Source organism: Dreissena polymorpha, chromosome 3 (assembly GCF_020536995.1).
Source record: "Dreissena polymorpha isolate Duluth1 chromosome 3, UMN_Dpol_1.0, whole genome shotgun sequence".
Taxonomy (NCBI): Eukaryota; Metazoa; Mollusca; class Bivalvia; order Myida; family Dreissenidae; genus Dreissena; species Dreissena polymorpha.
This window is the reverse complement of record NC_068357.1, coordinates 50,825,966-50,842,942: the sequence shown is the minus strand read 5'-3', so window position 1 is coordinate 50,842,942 and position 16,977 is coordinate 50,825,966. Positions and strand designations below refer to the sequence as shown.

At 33.2% G+C, this 16,977-nt stretch overlaps 1 long non-coding RNA gene across 1 annotated transcript; it reads right to left on the bottom strand.

Annotated features, from left to right (window-relative positions):
* Positions 1-12,608: 12,608 nt before the first annotated feature.
* LOC127874538 (uncharacterized) lies at positions 12,609-15,377 on the bottom strand. Its single transcript, XR_008046978.1, has 4 exons — positions 15,017-15,377; positions 14,374-14,540; positions 13,800-13,956; positions 12,609-13,295 (listed from the first exon to the last, which is right to left on the bottom strand). It is a non-coding gene; the product is annotated as an uncharacterized LOC127874538 (long non-coding RNA).
* Positions 15,378-16,977: the final 1,600 nt, after the last annotated feature.

The following is a 16,977-nucleotide window of genomic DNA, read 5'->3' as shown; positions in this document are numbered from 1 at the left end:
AAAATATTTGTTACTGGCGATCTTAATAGCAGAGTTGGCAATAAATGTGATTTTATTGTACAAGATAAAATAAATACTGTATATGATGACTCTGATTACTGCCCAGATAACACCTCAGTTAGGGCCTCTGTTGATAGCTCACTAAATTGTCATGGAGTTAGATTACTTGATCTATGCAAATCCACTAGTTTACGTATTGTTAATGGTAGAGTTGGAAATAGCTGTAAGCAAACCTTTTATTCGAATAACGGTACGTCTGTCATTGACTATTTGTTGACAAAAGAATGCAGCTTTTCAAATATATCGGATTTTACCGTGCATGATTTTAATGAGTTCAGTGATCACGCCCCGTTACATTTTTCGTTATTATGTAATTATGTCTCGTCAGAGTATCAGTCTTACACCGATGTCAATTATAAATGGGACGATGTGTTACGAGAGCAATTTCGTTCAGGGATTATTTCTATGTTACCAGCATTTAATAATATTGTGCACCATATAGATTTTTCAAGTCGTTCATCAATTAATGACGTTTTGAATAATTTTACCGAAACTATTCGCAGTGTTCCGGACCCGTTATTCTCCAATTGTCGTGTTTATAATACCAACCCTAGTTTTAATGTTAATACCTGTATAAAACATGCAGAATGGTTTGACCACGAGTGCGTTACTGCACGAAATTTGTACCGCGCAGCTTTACGTGTTTTTAACTCTTGTAAAACAGATACTAACAGAGAAGGTTTATGTTCGAGTAAGAAATATTATAAAGACCTAATTCGTAGGAAGAAAGCCGTTTGCTATAGGCAACAAATGTTGAAGATCGAAAATTTAAGGAAGCAAAAACCAAGGGACTTCTGGCGATTTTTCAAAGCAAAAAATAGCGTCATTAAAAATAAAATATCATTAGAAGAATTTACAAAGTTTTTTGAAAACATTAGTAACAATAATGCTGATTTTTGTCATACTGGAGCAGAGGATTTTTGTTTAAATAATGATTTTAACTTAGAAAATTCTGCATTTCCTGAACTTGACTTGCCAATATCTGTTGAGGAAGTTCGCAATGCGATTAAACATTTAAAACGGAATAAATCATCTGGTAGTGATTGTATGTTGAATGAATATTTCCTTGAATGTAGTGATATCTTATCTGCCCATTTATGCGATGTGTTTAACGGTATTTTTGTATCGGGTTTTTTCCCCGATAAATGGACAGAAGGAGTAATAATCCCTTTGCATAAAAAAGGCTCAGTTAATGATGTAAATAACTATAGAGGGATTACCTTAGTAAGCTGCTTTTCAAAATTATTTACCACGATTTTAAATAAACGCATTGAAACTTTTTGCAATGAAAACACTATTATTTCGGATGCGCAGTTCGGATTTAGAAAAGGCTATTCAACTGTTGATGCTATTTTTATACTGATGTCAATTGTTCAAAATTATTTGAATGAAAATAAACGTTTGTATGTTATATACGTCGATATGTTTAAATGTTTTGACAGTATTTACCGCAATGCATTATGGTTGAAAATGTTTAAGTCTGGTATACAAGGTAAATTGTTAAGAATAGTGAAGGATATGTATGCGAATGTTAAGTCACGTGTTAAATCATGTTCATCCTATTCAGATTATTTTAGTTATGCGGTTGGACTGAGGCAAGGGGAGGTAATGTCGCCGATCTTGTTTTCTTTATTTGTTGAAGATTTTGAACTTTACTTACAAGATAGCATTAACTCTGGTTTGAGTATAGATGATATTGTGTTGATTTTATTATTATTTGCTGATGACATGGCTATTTTAGGCAAGTCACCTGCTGAAGTCCAATCACATTTAGATAAATTATATGTATACTGCAATGCTTGGGGGCTAAAAGTTAACACTGCAAAAACTAAAATAATGGTATTTCGGAAAAGAGGGCGATTAAAAGAAAATGAAAAATGGTCATATAATGGTATTGATATTGAAGTCGTTGATAACTTTAACTATTTAGGCACGGTGTTGAATTATACAGGAAGTTTTAAATTAAACCAAGAACATTTGGTTGGTAAAGCCCTTAAAGCATTGAATACATTATTGTTTAAATGCAATGAATTTGACATAAAACCGAAAATATTTTGCCAGTTGTTTGACGCTTTTGTGGGTTCTATATTAAATTATGCTTCAGAAGTGTGGGGTTTCACTAAGTCAGATGATATAGAACGCATACATTTAAAATTTTGCAAACGATTGCTACAGGTGAAAATAAATACATGTAATGTTGCTGTTTATGGAGAATTAGGTCGATATCCATTGTATGTAAACAGGTTTGTTAAAATTATTAAATATTGGTTTAAAGTTATGAACAATGAAAATATCATTATGCAAACTGTGTACAAACAAGCCTTGAGCGATTGTAATAAAGGTTATACAAACTGGGTCTCAAATGTCAAGAACATGTTAAATAATTTTGGATTCGGTTATGTATTTGAAAATCCTAACGTTGTACATGTTAATAGTTTTATTAGCGAGTTCAAATGTAGACTTGTCGACAATTTTAAACAAGAGTGGTACGGTAAAATGAATAATAGTACTGTATTAGATATGTATAAAGCTTTTAAAAGCTGTTTGGAATATGAACCATATTTAGATTTACTTCCTAGAAGCCTTCGATTATTTTTTGTAAGATTGAGAGTCTCTGCACATCCGTTGAGTATACAAACTGGCAGATACGCCCGAAATAACATACCACGTAATGAACGTTATTGTTTATGTTGTAATGTCTTGGATTTAGAAGACGAATACCATTTTATATGTATATGCCGCTGTTACACTGATTTAAGGAAAAAATATATTAGTCGCATATTTTATATTAACCCATCTGTATATAAATTCCACAAGTTATTAGCCTCATGTGACAAACCAGTCATTTCAAATGTATGTAAATATATGAAAGAAGCTTTTGCTATAAGAAATGCAATTCTTAATAATGCTGTTTAATAAATTTCATTACCGCTTTGATAGAATTTACGTATTCATGCAATTTGATTGTGTTTATTTATATTTGAATTCTTAAATGACCATTTATGTTATGTAATGTTATGTTGTTATACCTATTCATGTGACAGAAAATAATGTGTATATTTGTGTATTAAGACGATGTACTTATGTATAAGTCTGAATAAACTGTCTGTCTGTCTGTCTGTCTGTCTGGTAACATTAATTTGAAACCGAAACTCAATTTCGTATCGAACTTCCTTAAATGTGACAGTGAAACAAAAATTAAACAACTCTCAATTACTTTGAAACTGAATATGAGTGACGATTGGACAACAACAGTACACCATACTGAAACATTTCACCTGTAGAAGGCAAACTCAGTTAAATGTATTCGTTAACCGGTAGGGCATGTGCTTTCACGGTTTCCATAGACGTTGATCCTCCATTGCCCTCCGCACATCTTGCTGTTATCCCCGGGACATTGAATGTTACACTCGTTGTCTGGACTCTTTTTAGTGGCATCAAACGATTGCCACAGAAACAATGATACGAGGCCTAATCATGGAAAAGCAGGAAAGTCATTTAGCAATTTACAGATGCACATATTTTTGTTTTGTTTGACTACAAAACAACAACAACATCAATAACAACAACAACTACTACTACTACCACCACCACTACTACTACTACTACTACTACTACTACTACTACTACTACTACTACTACTACTACTACTACTACTACTACTACTACTACTACAACTACTACTACTACTACCACCACTTCTCCCCCTCCTCCTTCTCCTCCTCCTCCCCCCTCATCCTTCTCCTCTTCCACTACTATGCGATTAGGTGTTTCAAAGAAAACAATTAGACGAAAAATTACCTTATTTTTACTATCTTAGCGGTCTAACTAAAGCGTCACCGTGTGACATAATACTCACAACGGCGTAATAATAACTGTATGTTTTCAATGCGCGTTTCTTACGATTCTTCGATGTTCAAAAAAATACTGAACTGTACATGTTCATTTTTATAGTTTGAAATGCAAAGTTCAATCGATTTTAAGTACAGGATTAAATAAAAATGAAAAGCCTTTGCTTGACCGACAACTCATAATTATCGTTCAAGATGGCCATGATAATGATTGTTGGAGTTCAAGGATAGAACAACATTCTGCAAATTTGAGACGGTTTATATACGCAAAAATATATAACTCAATGCATTTTGGAATGTTGTTTGTAAAAACAATTAGTCTTTCGGCCTTTCGGAAGGCTGTGTATTAATCGCAGTTAATTGCAGTTTAAGTGACAGGCCTTACTTAAGTGTGAATGGCTAACGACATAAGGCACGTGTGGTCATTGATGCAATTCACGGATTATTTATCTACCGCACAGTATTAGGAGCAGCTGGGCGAAGCGGGACGATGAAGTATCAAAGAAACAATTTCTCAACTTTGCCGATACTGGGACAATTATTCGCACTTTGAGATAAATCACAGTAAATACATGTAAAATCGGGACTCAGGACACATTTTTATATCGAGATAACGAATATCGAGATATGCGATGTTTATTTATATAGATAAAGAAGGAAAAAAGTTGGGACATTAAGCTTACCTCGACATATTGAGAAAATCGAGATATGCGATGTCGAAATAACGAGAGTAGACTGTACTTCTACTACTACTACTGTACTACCACCACCACCACCACCACCACCACCACCATCACCATCACCAACACCAACACCAACACCACCACCGACGACATCATCACCGCCACCACCACCACCGACACCAAAACCGAAACCGCTACCACCACTACCACCACCCCCCCACCACCACCACCATCACCACCGACAACACCACCACCACCGACGACATCATCACCGCCACCACCACCGCCGACACCAACACTGCCTACGCTTCCACCACTATCACCACCATAACCGACACCACCACCACCATAACCGACGACACCGCCACCGCCACCACCACCACCACCACAACCACCACTACTATCAACCACCACCACAGCCACCAACACCACCACCACTACCGACCACCCGACATCCATCACCACCACCGGCACCACCACCACCCACCAGCACCACCACCACCCACCACCACCACCATCACCACCACCACCACAACCACCACCACCACCACAACCGACGACACCACCACCACCATCAACCACTACCACAACCACCACACACCACCGCCACCACCCCACTACTTCTACTGCTTCTTCTACTTCTAAAATGCTTCTGCTGCTAATTCTACCACGGCAACTATTTATTATGATACTTTAAACTGTGTCATACATTTCCCTTATTACTTTATATAAGACTTCATAATATATCACCTCACGATAGAGGGGGTAAATCGAAACATATTAACAATATTATTGTATTAAGCAGATTGGGTAGGATATTACCTGCCAGCAAAAGAGACGAGTTGGAATCTTTTACTAAGTTTTATTATATATATTGCTGCGTGCTATTATACCTCCACTCCGGAGAAAGAATAATTCTGTTTACTGCAGTGTCTTGCACATTCGTTTTGGTTGTTCGTATTTGAAAATATCTCACTTTAAGGCAACAAACGAACTGAGCTATCCGTATAGCAACCGCAGTGTTCAGGATTCGATTCTGAAATTTAATTGGTCTATATTCAAAATGACAAGGTGTATAATTACAGGAGTAGTGGTGGTTCAATATAAATAGAAAAAAAAACTTAATAAAAAACGGCGCAACAGTGATGTCGATATTCCTAAGAGACAAACACAGTTTGCATCCCAGTAGCTATTGTTACTTAAACATCTGTTTTTGTCAGAGTAATCATTTAAGATAATTAAATGTGATTTAATGCGTGTGTCATGCTATTGTAACAGTCTGTATAAAAGACAAAATATGGTGATGGATTAATCCTTATACCTTTAATGTTTACTTTTGAGCCATATGCAGCGTATTTTTTCAATTCAATACTTTCCTTAATACGCTTTATAATAAAATAGAGGATCAAGTATAAAAATAGCAAAAACAATAATATTATTAATGTTCGAATAGTGCATTATACGTTGCCAACTGTATTGTTTAAAACAATATTTAATAATGGAATAATGCATTCTTCCTACTATTGATGAGGTTCACCAATACAATCAAGGTCAAAGAATATACCTTTAGAAGTGAAACTAACAGATGGGTCTGTACCTACTACCTACAGATATAAAGCAAGTTTTGTGTAAATGGAAGCAAGATTTTAGTCAATTGTTTGTATCTAGAGGCTCTGTACCTAGTGACAGTAATTCAGTAACTACTGCGGGTGGTTTTAACAAAGATAGATGTCTAATGCTAGATGAAAGTTGTACTATTGATGAAGTAAAAAAAGCTATTTTGAAAGCTTAGAAAGGAAATGCTTGTGGTATTGATAATATACCTGTTGGGATTTTACAAAATGATTGTTCTATGCCATTTTTACAAGTGTTATATAATGTATGTTTTAATTCTGGAATTATTCCATCAACATGAAACAAAATGATTATAAATGCTTTTTCAAACAAGAGATGTGTTTGTCAGAAACCAAATGCGCCTACTGCGCAGCTTTAAAGCCATATATTTGACCTTTGACCTTGAACGATGACTTTAACCTTGACCTTTCACCACCCAAAATGTGCATATCCATGAGATACACATACATGCTAAATATCAAGTTGCTATCTTTAATATTGCAAAAGTAATGGACAATGTTTAAGATTTCGGACGGACGGACGAACGGACATACAGACAGACATACAGATAAATATATAGATAATCACCCAAAAATAGAAGTCACAACTGTTGCGTTCATAATTTCATTAAATTAATGTATTCAATATTCAACAGCAATAGTTTTTCGAAACAAAATAATTATTCAAGTTGTGTATGCTCTTGTTCACAACGTCATGACTTAACGCTTGAAAATCAATGATGTAATTTTGAAACTTATGATCATCATAGTGTTGATCAATGATAATACAAACATTGCGTGTTTAATATATAATATGGTATTTAATTTCACATATCATACCTGGAACACACGTCGTTATTTCCGTCCAGTTTCCCTTTGCACATTGGCTGACTGTTTTTGCTGGGTCAAGGGGACTGTAGCCTTTGTTGCAAGTCAAATTTCTCGTTGCATTCTCAAAAATAGAGTTTCCGAGCACCGTCCAATGGGTTTGGTTCTCAAACTGAAAGCATACTACAAAATAACGGTTTCAAACGATAGAATATGTATATAATAACTTAGTTCACTTAAAATATTACAACAAATTGATGAAAAACGAAATCCGTACGTAAATACGAGGCTATTAAAAAATTTTGTTGTAAAAAACATTGATCACTTATATTCTCAGGCTTGATCAGCAATTTACATAGTCATAGTACACAAGACAAAGAGATTATGACACATGCAGGACTAAAACCTGTGATGACCATTATTCTAGCATGCCTACCAAGCGAGCTTAAATCAAGATGCTTGTAATTTTCCTTGGTGGGATGATAATCCTGTGTAACCAAGGTCTAATTATTTAAACTAGCCCTGACACTACACTGTTTTCTTCTTTTTTCAGGTTATCAACAGCCAGTCAGTTACAGATGCATTGCGACAGAGACGGTGTTATCTACGTCTCTGATTGCGAACACAGAATTAAACAACATTGGTCATAATGTAAGCATAATTAAGCTCCAATATTAGATATAAAAGTCAACAAAACTATTTGCAGTTTGAGCAATGAGCACAGAATTGGACATTGAGCACAAACAAGATTATAGATAATGAAGTTTTGATCTGCTGATGCAAACAAACCGACCTGAGCTTTTACAATTTTATTTTGTGCTTTAAGTTGTAATCAAATCTGTGCTCTCAGCTCAAACATGACACAAATAATCCTATTTTTTTCTGGAGCTGTTTATTACCTATTAACAAAGTTTTCCTAAAACTAGAAACAATTTTCCTTATATTTTTAGCAAAATGTACAATTGTAAACCAATGAATATCTTGAACATCTTCATTTATATATATATATATATATATATATATATATATATATATATATATATATATATATATATATATATATATATATATATATATATATACACATTATATTTGCAGCTTACATACAAGAGATCGGCAGAGCAGGAAGAAGAAGCCATGTGTTGATGCCCTGGCCATTCTCTTCTTTAACAAATCAGTCATTGCATCTGCACATATAACCACCAGAGAAACGAAGGACTATTGTGGAAACTCAACTATCTGCCGAAGAACTTTAGTTAAGCAGTATTTTGGTTTTGAAACTAAAGAAGTCTAACAGTTTTCAATTTCTTGTGATTTGTGTAATAATGAACTGGGGATAGAATATGATTTTAGTAAACTGTCACCTAACTAAAAGCATACATATTATTATTACAAGATTCCTTGATTAATTGAATTTTCACATCTTTTTAGGAAAGTCTATCCTCGAATATTTTAAATATCTTAAATATATTTGATTGGATTTATTTATTTATCATTTATGTTTGATGAAAATGTATATTCTATGTTGAATTAATGCATATGTTAGTGTGAGTGTGTGTGTATGTTTGTGTGTTTCTGAGGATAGTGCGTATGGGTGAAAATGTGTGAGAATGGTACGGGAGCTGCGTGATTTATGTTTATAAATTAACATTTGTTTGTAACGATATACCATGAAGTATAAGTTACCTAATAAAGTTCTTTTCTGTTCTGTTCTTAATTGTGCTGCTATGCTAATTTTGGTTGAAAATTGATCAAATCTACCTTAAAAAGAACTTACTTATAAATAATTGACTTTTGACATATTTAAAGAAAGTGTCAATAAAAAAAGATTGGGTGTGGATACAAAAAAAGAGGGTCAATCTGGTGACCAGAAACAAGATTTTTTTTTGCCTTTGGGAAACAGTTTAGTAATAAATATTCATTGTCTATAACAATGTTTTTTAAATTAGAACATTCTATGTAATTCGAATAAAGAGTTCAGAACTATTAAGCATAATAATGTAACCCTATTTTTTAACGTCCAATTTCATAATATCACTTAATTTGGTTCTGAGAAATCAATGTGTGCAGTTCTTCCATGTTAATCTTCTTTACCGGATTTTTAGCTCGACTATTATATATGAAATATTTAATATATATACTGGAGCTATCCTACTCACCCCGGCGTCGGCGTTCCCATTAGCGTGCAAATGTAAAAGTTTGCGTACCACCCCAAATATGTTCAATGTCCCTTGACATATTGCTTTCATATTTTGCATACTTCTTTACAAACATGACCCCAACCTATAAACAAGAGCAGACAACTCTAATAAGCATTTTGTAATAATTATGGCCTCTTTTCCCACTTAGAATATGCATATTATTGATAAATCTATGTTAAAGTTTGCGTACCACCCCAAATATTTTCAATGTCCCTTGACATATTGCTTTCATATTTTGCATACTTCTTTACCAACATAAGCCCAACCTTTAAACAAGAGCAGACAACTCTATCAAGCATTTTGTAATAATTATGGCCCTTTTTCCACTTAGAATATGCATATTATTGATAAATCTATGTTAAAGTTTGCGTACCACCCCAAATATTTTCAATGTCCCTTGACATATTGCTTTCATATTTTGCATACTTCTTTACCAACATGACCCCAACCTATAAACAAGAGCAGACAACTCTAATAAGCATTTTGTAATAATTATGGCCCGTTTCCCACTTAGAATATGCATATTATTGATAAATCTATGTTAAAGTTTGCGTACCACCCCAAATATTTTCAATGTCCCTTGACATATTGCTTTCATATTTTGCATACTTCTTTACCAACATGAGCCCAACCTTTAAACAAGAGCAGACAACTCTATCAAGCATTTTGTAATAATTATGGCCCTTTTTCCACTTAGAATATGCATATTATTGAAAAATCTATGTTAAAGTTTTCGTACCATCCCAAATATTTTCAATGTCCCTTGACATATTGCTTTCATATTTTGCATATTTCTTTATCAACATGACCCCAACCTATAAACAAGAGCAGACAACTCTATCAGGCATTTGTTATAATTATTGCCCTTTTTCCACTTAGAATATGCATATTATTGATAAATCTATGTTAAACTTTGCGTACGTCCCCAAATATTTTCAATGTCCCTTGACACATTGCTTTCATATTTTGCATACATCTTTACCAACATGACCCCAACCTATAAACAAGAGCAGACAACTCTATCAAGCATTTTGTAAGAATTATGGCACTTGTTTCACTTAGAATATGCATATTATTTTAAATCTATGTTGAAGTTTGCGTACCACCTCAAATATTTTCAATGTCCCTTAACATATTGCTTTCATATTTTGCAAACTTCTTTAACAACATGATCCCAATCTATAAACAAGAGCAGACATTTGTATCAAGCATTTTGTAAGAATTATGGCCCTATTTTATCTTAGTAACTGAATATTTTGTTAAATTGTGTGTTTAGATCCACTTGACTTCTAAAGTATCAAAGATATTGCTTTCAAACTTCAAATATTTTCTTACTATCATGAGGGTTCTGTACCTGCCAAGTTCAGTTTGACCTTGACCTTTGAATGACATTGACTTTGAAGGTCAAGAGTAAATTTTAGTTAAATTTTAGTGCCATTACATCTTTATTTGTGTGATAGGATTTAATTAATACTGTGACAAAACAACACTTACCAGAATACCACAATGGATTCCACCCAAACAATACCCCATGCCCCAACCCAGAATCCCTGCCCCCCCCCCCACTTTTTTATTTTTGAAAGATCATCTAATAAATGACGACACCCCACATTATACCCCCTCTCAACCCCCACCCAACCCAAAAAAAAATATTTTTTTCTTTGAAACATGGTTAAAAAAATATAAATATATTTATTTACTGTATTTTTGAAGGACCGTCCAAACTTCCCACCCAAGCTATTGCAGTCAAACTTTAAATAAAATCTTATTAGTTTGTTTTATGTCTTTACAAATGTTCAATAGATTGTGGAAAATATACCTGAACTATTACCTTGACCTCATTGAATAATTTGAATATTACCCCATGATGGCTTACGTTATACTGTCAAGCTTTAACTAATTCAGTGTGTTTGGTTTTTGAAGTTCTATAATACTTTAAAGATAAATAACAAATAAACATAACCAAAGTATAAACAAATAACAACAAACTAACAGTCACGAGGTACATTTTTTTATTTCTTATTTATGACATCTGCTGTGTATCAGAGCAATTTATCTTTTATAAGGCTGACTTTAAAGGGGCCTTGCACGTTTTGGTATATTGAAAAAAAAAATTCATATTCGCAAATTTCATTTTAGCAATGATATTTGTGAGGAAATAGTAATACTGAACATTTACCATGCTCTAAAATTATATGCATCTTTTGACGATTTGAAAACCTTGAAGTTATAAAGCGTTGCAACGCGAAACGATTGAATAATTTGGAAAGTTCTGTTGTTGTCGTTATACTTTGGGAAACTAAGAGGATTGCTTATTTCATTAAAAAATACATTCGCTCATAGCATGAGCATGGATGGTCGAGTGGTCTAGGCGGGAGACTTTTTACTCCAGGACTCCAGGGGTCAGTGGTTCGAGTCCAGTTGAGGCTTACTTTTTTTCCTTTGTTTCATTGTATTCTTGTTGTTTTTATACTGAACATTTTTAGGTCCAATGTTTAAATTTATCAATATAAAGCATTTAATGACAAGCTTCAATACATGTCAAAATATGTGAAAAGGCCCCTTTAAAATTTCTATTGTTTGGAGATCCCTGACTGACTCATGAAATTGACAGGACCAATTTTGTTTGCTTCTATATAAGGCTAAAAATGATTTATTAGTTAAGAATTACAAACCCTGACAATCCTGCTGGGAAATTCACTTTTGACATCATATTTAACACATTTTTACGTAAGGTATATTAATGAAATTTAAATGGTGTTCTAATTACATATAGAACTACAATTATTCAAAAATTGAAACGAAATGGACAAGAAATAAGAATATTTTTTGGGCAATATTTGTAAACTTATTCCTGATTGTGTTAAGGGTAGAATTAAAGCAAAAGGGCCATAATGGCCCTATATCGCTCACCTAAGTACAGGTAGCCAATATTTGTCAATGGCAATTTACCCCTGATGACCCGTCTTTGAACTTGACCTTCAATTCCTCAAAACAATCATCCTGACCAAGTTTCTCGATCTATGAGCAGAAAAAAACACCAAAGGGGAGTAAAAAGAAGAAGGACGGACAACAGACATTCATCGATCCGATGAGCTCATCTGAGCTCAGGTGAGCTAAAACATCAAGGACCTTAAGATCCTGGAGCAGCGCTATAAAATAGATGTTCCAAAAGATGTATTTAATTTCCAAACAAAACATGTGTCATGAACAGTAACATAAACATTCAAATGTCCAATTTCACAAACTTGAGATTAAGAAAATAGTACACAATTAAATGTTTAATACTGTTTTTTTATCAAATTGCAAGAAACTATACATGTATATTGATAATTTCTGGCTAAGAAAGATTTTTTTTAAATACCTGGTATGTTTTTTACTGTAATGTGTATTTAGATATTGTGAAATATTTAAAACATATAAAGATATATTTAAAATACATACATTGAATATTTTATAAAACAAACATTCATTCGCTGAGTTTGGCAACTCTTAAATGAAATTTTCTCTTGAGTTACTCATAAAATGATTAAATATAAATTGAACACTTTACAATATTCCATTCTATACACAAGGTGTTAAGTTCATATTTTGTGCTTTTGGTCTTTAACATAACATTTGAAGAAAAAAAGAAACACAGTTGAAACAAAATGGAATTTTTGGCATGATTGTTCATTAGCTTAAGTCATTGTGATTATCTTTTGAACTAACAAGTTGTAACGACAACTCCTGGTATCCTGTATTCATCAACATTCCAAACACAGTAGATATGACCAGTATTAGTCTCTGAACAGATTGTGTATTCTCTATCTTAGAGGTTGGTAGAGACACAGCCAAGAGAAGCATCAGCTAGCAGTGGATGTTGCTCTAATAGTTCATCAATCAGTTCATGCCATTTAAATTCAGCCAGGTCACAGAAATCCTTTTGGGCTAAAACACTGTCCTTGTTGTAGCATTCTTGTGCTGCATATTCAATTTCATTTAATAGTTCTACAGCGATACTTTCTCTCAATGGAGAAGACAATGTATGCCCTGCTACTTCTCTTGGAGAGCTGGAACCTGATTGAAGCAAAAAAAAGTAAAATAAAAAAAAAACAGAAATAAAAATTCATGATAATATTGCTTGATAAATCTTTTTTTTCTTTTAAAGAAATGACAATATAATGTTATTTTAGCAAGCATTACTAATCTATGTTTCTATATCATAGACGTCTTTACAAGTGTTTTATACATTATTAGTAGTCATTTAAAAAAAAAAAATTGTTTAAATTGACTAAAAATTAGTCATATATTTTAGAAAAACAAAATATCTGATTGATAGCCGTTTTAGATTTTTTTATTTTATAAAATCACCCACCCCTTTACTACATTTATCATCTCCCACTGTTTCTGTTGTTTACATATGTACAGCTTTTGACATATTGTAATGACTGATTTCTAAAGTCAATTTAATAAGCATGGTTCATATGACATTGTATCATACCTGAATATAAAATTGAGTGCTCTGCCAGCAAAATAAGGAAAATATACTAATGTTATCACTGTTTAAAAATCATTATGTACCTGTTCTGTTCTTTCCACCAAACATGTTGTTCATGGCCATTGCACAGTTGTTCCAGAAACTGTTTTCTGACTCGCCATCTTTTCGTAATTTCTGACTGTATTCTTTCAGAAAGGATTTCTCTTCGATGGACCATCTGTTGTGTCTGGTTTTTTCATCCTAGATCAGTGATGAAACATGAAAATTTGAGTGTTTAATGGCAAAGCTTAAAAAAGGATTGATGGGCTTGTGCCAAAATAGTTTATATGAATGAAGAGTGGTTTATTTGATCTTTGAATTAAAATTTTAGCACATGTGCTAATGCAAAGAACTTAATATTAATGGCAAAAATAAAATATACACACAACAAGACAGTGTTCTATTAAGCAAGCCTATGTTAAACAAATATTAAATCCATAGTATATATACCAAATGTTGGTACTTAATAAGTGATATATACCAAATGTTGGTACTTAATAAGTGATATATTGTGTTTTCAACAAATTTTACAATTGGTTGAAGAGATTTCACAATTATAAAAATACAATTGAATTATTATAGAAAAGAAAGTAGTACTAGAAAGTAAAAAATAATCACTAGTTTAATCCTTTTATGTTCATGTTTAGGTGTTTTTCCTGTGGGAGTTGATATTGCCCTCTTGCTTCCTCGTTTATGAGGGGTACTTGAGTTTTTTGGGCACAGGCACTGTTTGTGTGATCTGGGCCAGACCTACTCTCAATTACTTGAAACCAAGTATGATCCATCTGAAATATGATTTATGATTTGAATTATGAATTATGACTAACTTTGTCTTGAAAACCACGAACCATTTTTTATGGAGTTTAGAAAAGATATTTAGAAGCAGTTTGCTAATCTGGGAAAAGCTGGTCTGAAATTATGACTGTGGTGAACCTTGAAAAAGGCCTGAATACATAAAAAGGCATTACTACTGTTAATCAAAGATAACCACACCGCAATGCTTTCATATTTGTCAAACTACTCAAAAATACATCACAAATACAGTATGTTACAAATTTACTCAAATTTACTCAAACATCCGAAATTACACTATCTGTGTTCTTGTCCGAAACATACTCAGGTTATGGAACATGAATTAACTCTTATATGCGGAAGAACTCGAAAAAAAAGAAGAACGTTTACAGAATGAAATATATGCATTTCGATTGAAAAATGAATGATACCCCGACGAACCCCATTTTTAAATATTTGGTAAACTCACCATTATCATCGCGTCGACCATGATTCCACCAATGCCAGGCTTCTATTTGTTTACAGTAGAAGCTGGAAACCAGAATATATGCGTACATAATATTTACACATGTTACGCACAATTTGATTGGCTGACTAACTCGTGGCCACGAGTTAGCTATGTCGGGATCTCGAGATGACGAAAATGCTCTCCTCTTTTATTTAATGCACTCTGCCTTTATTTACTGCACCGCTCTTTTTTTAATTGCACTCCGCTTTTATCAAGTATTGCTCTCCTCTTTTATCTTTCTCGTGGCCACGAGTTAGCTATGTCGTGGCCACGAGATATAAAAAAGAAGAGTGATTTTTCTATTTCGTGATCTCGAGATCCCGACTTAGCTAACTCGTGGCCACGAGATAGAAAAAAGAAGAGTGCAATTTAAAAAAAGGAGTGAATGTCACCTCTATGCCACCGTAGATATTGTTTAGTGACACTGTGTTTTTTAATTTCAATAAATTGTTTTACAATGTTTAGTTCATAGCAACAACAAGTGGTTCAAACATCCTTCCACTGATAAAATCGCCATATTGCATGCCTTTAACCCTGACACAGTTTAGCATTCCTATTGTATCGGTATTTCTCTTCCTCTTACTGACTGTGTTTAAAATCCTTAAATAAACATACATGTTTTACCTTGAGTCGTTGCAAGGTCCTCAAATTACTAAAGTGTCAATTTTTCTCCTTTAACTTATCTAACATTACGTTTTTACTTTAACAAACCTTATCTTTCTCATGTAAAATGCAAATGACTGCAGCTAAACAATAACAATCTTTAAATGTTCTATAAGAATCATATAAATCGTGGATATATATATCACATGTTTATTTATAAAACTGAACTAGGCATGGTAAAGAATCCTTAACTCAGTTTCGAATATTCCATTTTCCTTTATCGAATCTGTAATAATATTCGATTTATAAACCCCTAGATCCAAATCTTCAAACCTTTGAACGTCAATCAATACTTATTTTACTCGTTTCTTCTATTCACATCTGATGACGTCGTATCGTCTTAATCATTATTTTAAAACAATTATTGTGTTTTCAAAAGGTATATTAAAATATCATACTTATTACCGGTGATAATAGTTTATAAGTAGTACATACATGCCATATTTTTTATCCCAAATCGGGCAATTGACTACTGTGTTATTTCGTCCTTCATATACATTATCTAACTAAACAATCAAGTTGTGATTTTAAAGTGAATTGCACGTGTACTTTGTTAAAACCGTGGGTAGCGTGTAATTCGGATGCAGAATTAAGAGAGCTCTCAAAATAAAAAGAGATAAATCCACTGATTAATCTCTGTGTACTTAAGCCACATAAACACTCAAAATCAACGAATATTTCGTAAAATATTCCGTAAAATAAAGTTTAACCATAAAACATCACTATTATTTTCTTATTACAATAGCCAAAATTGCAACGTTTAATGTGGTCTGGTTACTTAAATTTAACGAGATACAAATTGCTCGTTTATATTTTTTAGTGTCACGATAAACTGCATGTGAATTTCCACTCTGGATCAGCAGACGATTTATTTCATAAATCAATCTCTGGGTTAATGGTCGCCATCTTTCGAACTACTTTCAAAAGAACAACAACAACAATAACAGTAGAAGACAAGTTTAATTGCGAAAAGTTGAAAAATTTAGTACATGTGTCACGGTTGTTGAGTGAAATAGTGTTATTTTCAACTGTGTATGAAGCATGTGAACTGGTAGTGGAATAACCGAATTGTTGGTGGAAATGGAATTTAGAAATATATCTAATAATTCATCATCGTGTAGAATTATCAATCAGCATCATTTCTGTGGAACATTGCACTATTCAAAATACAAGTGTTTCATAGATATGGTGCTTTTGACATAGTTCACTAACCATCAAGACTGAAATGATTCATGCATACAGGTAAAGTACATAATTGA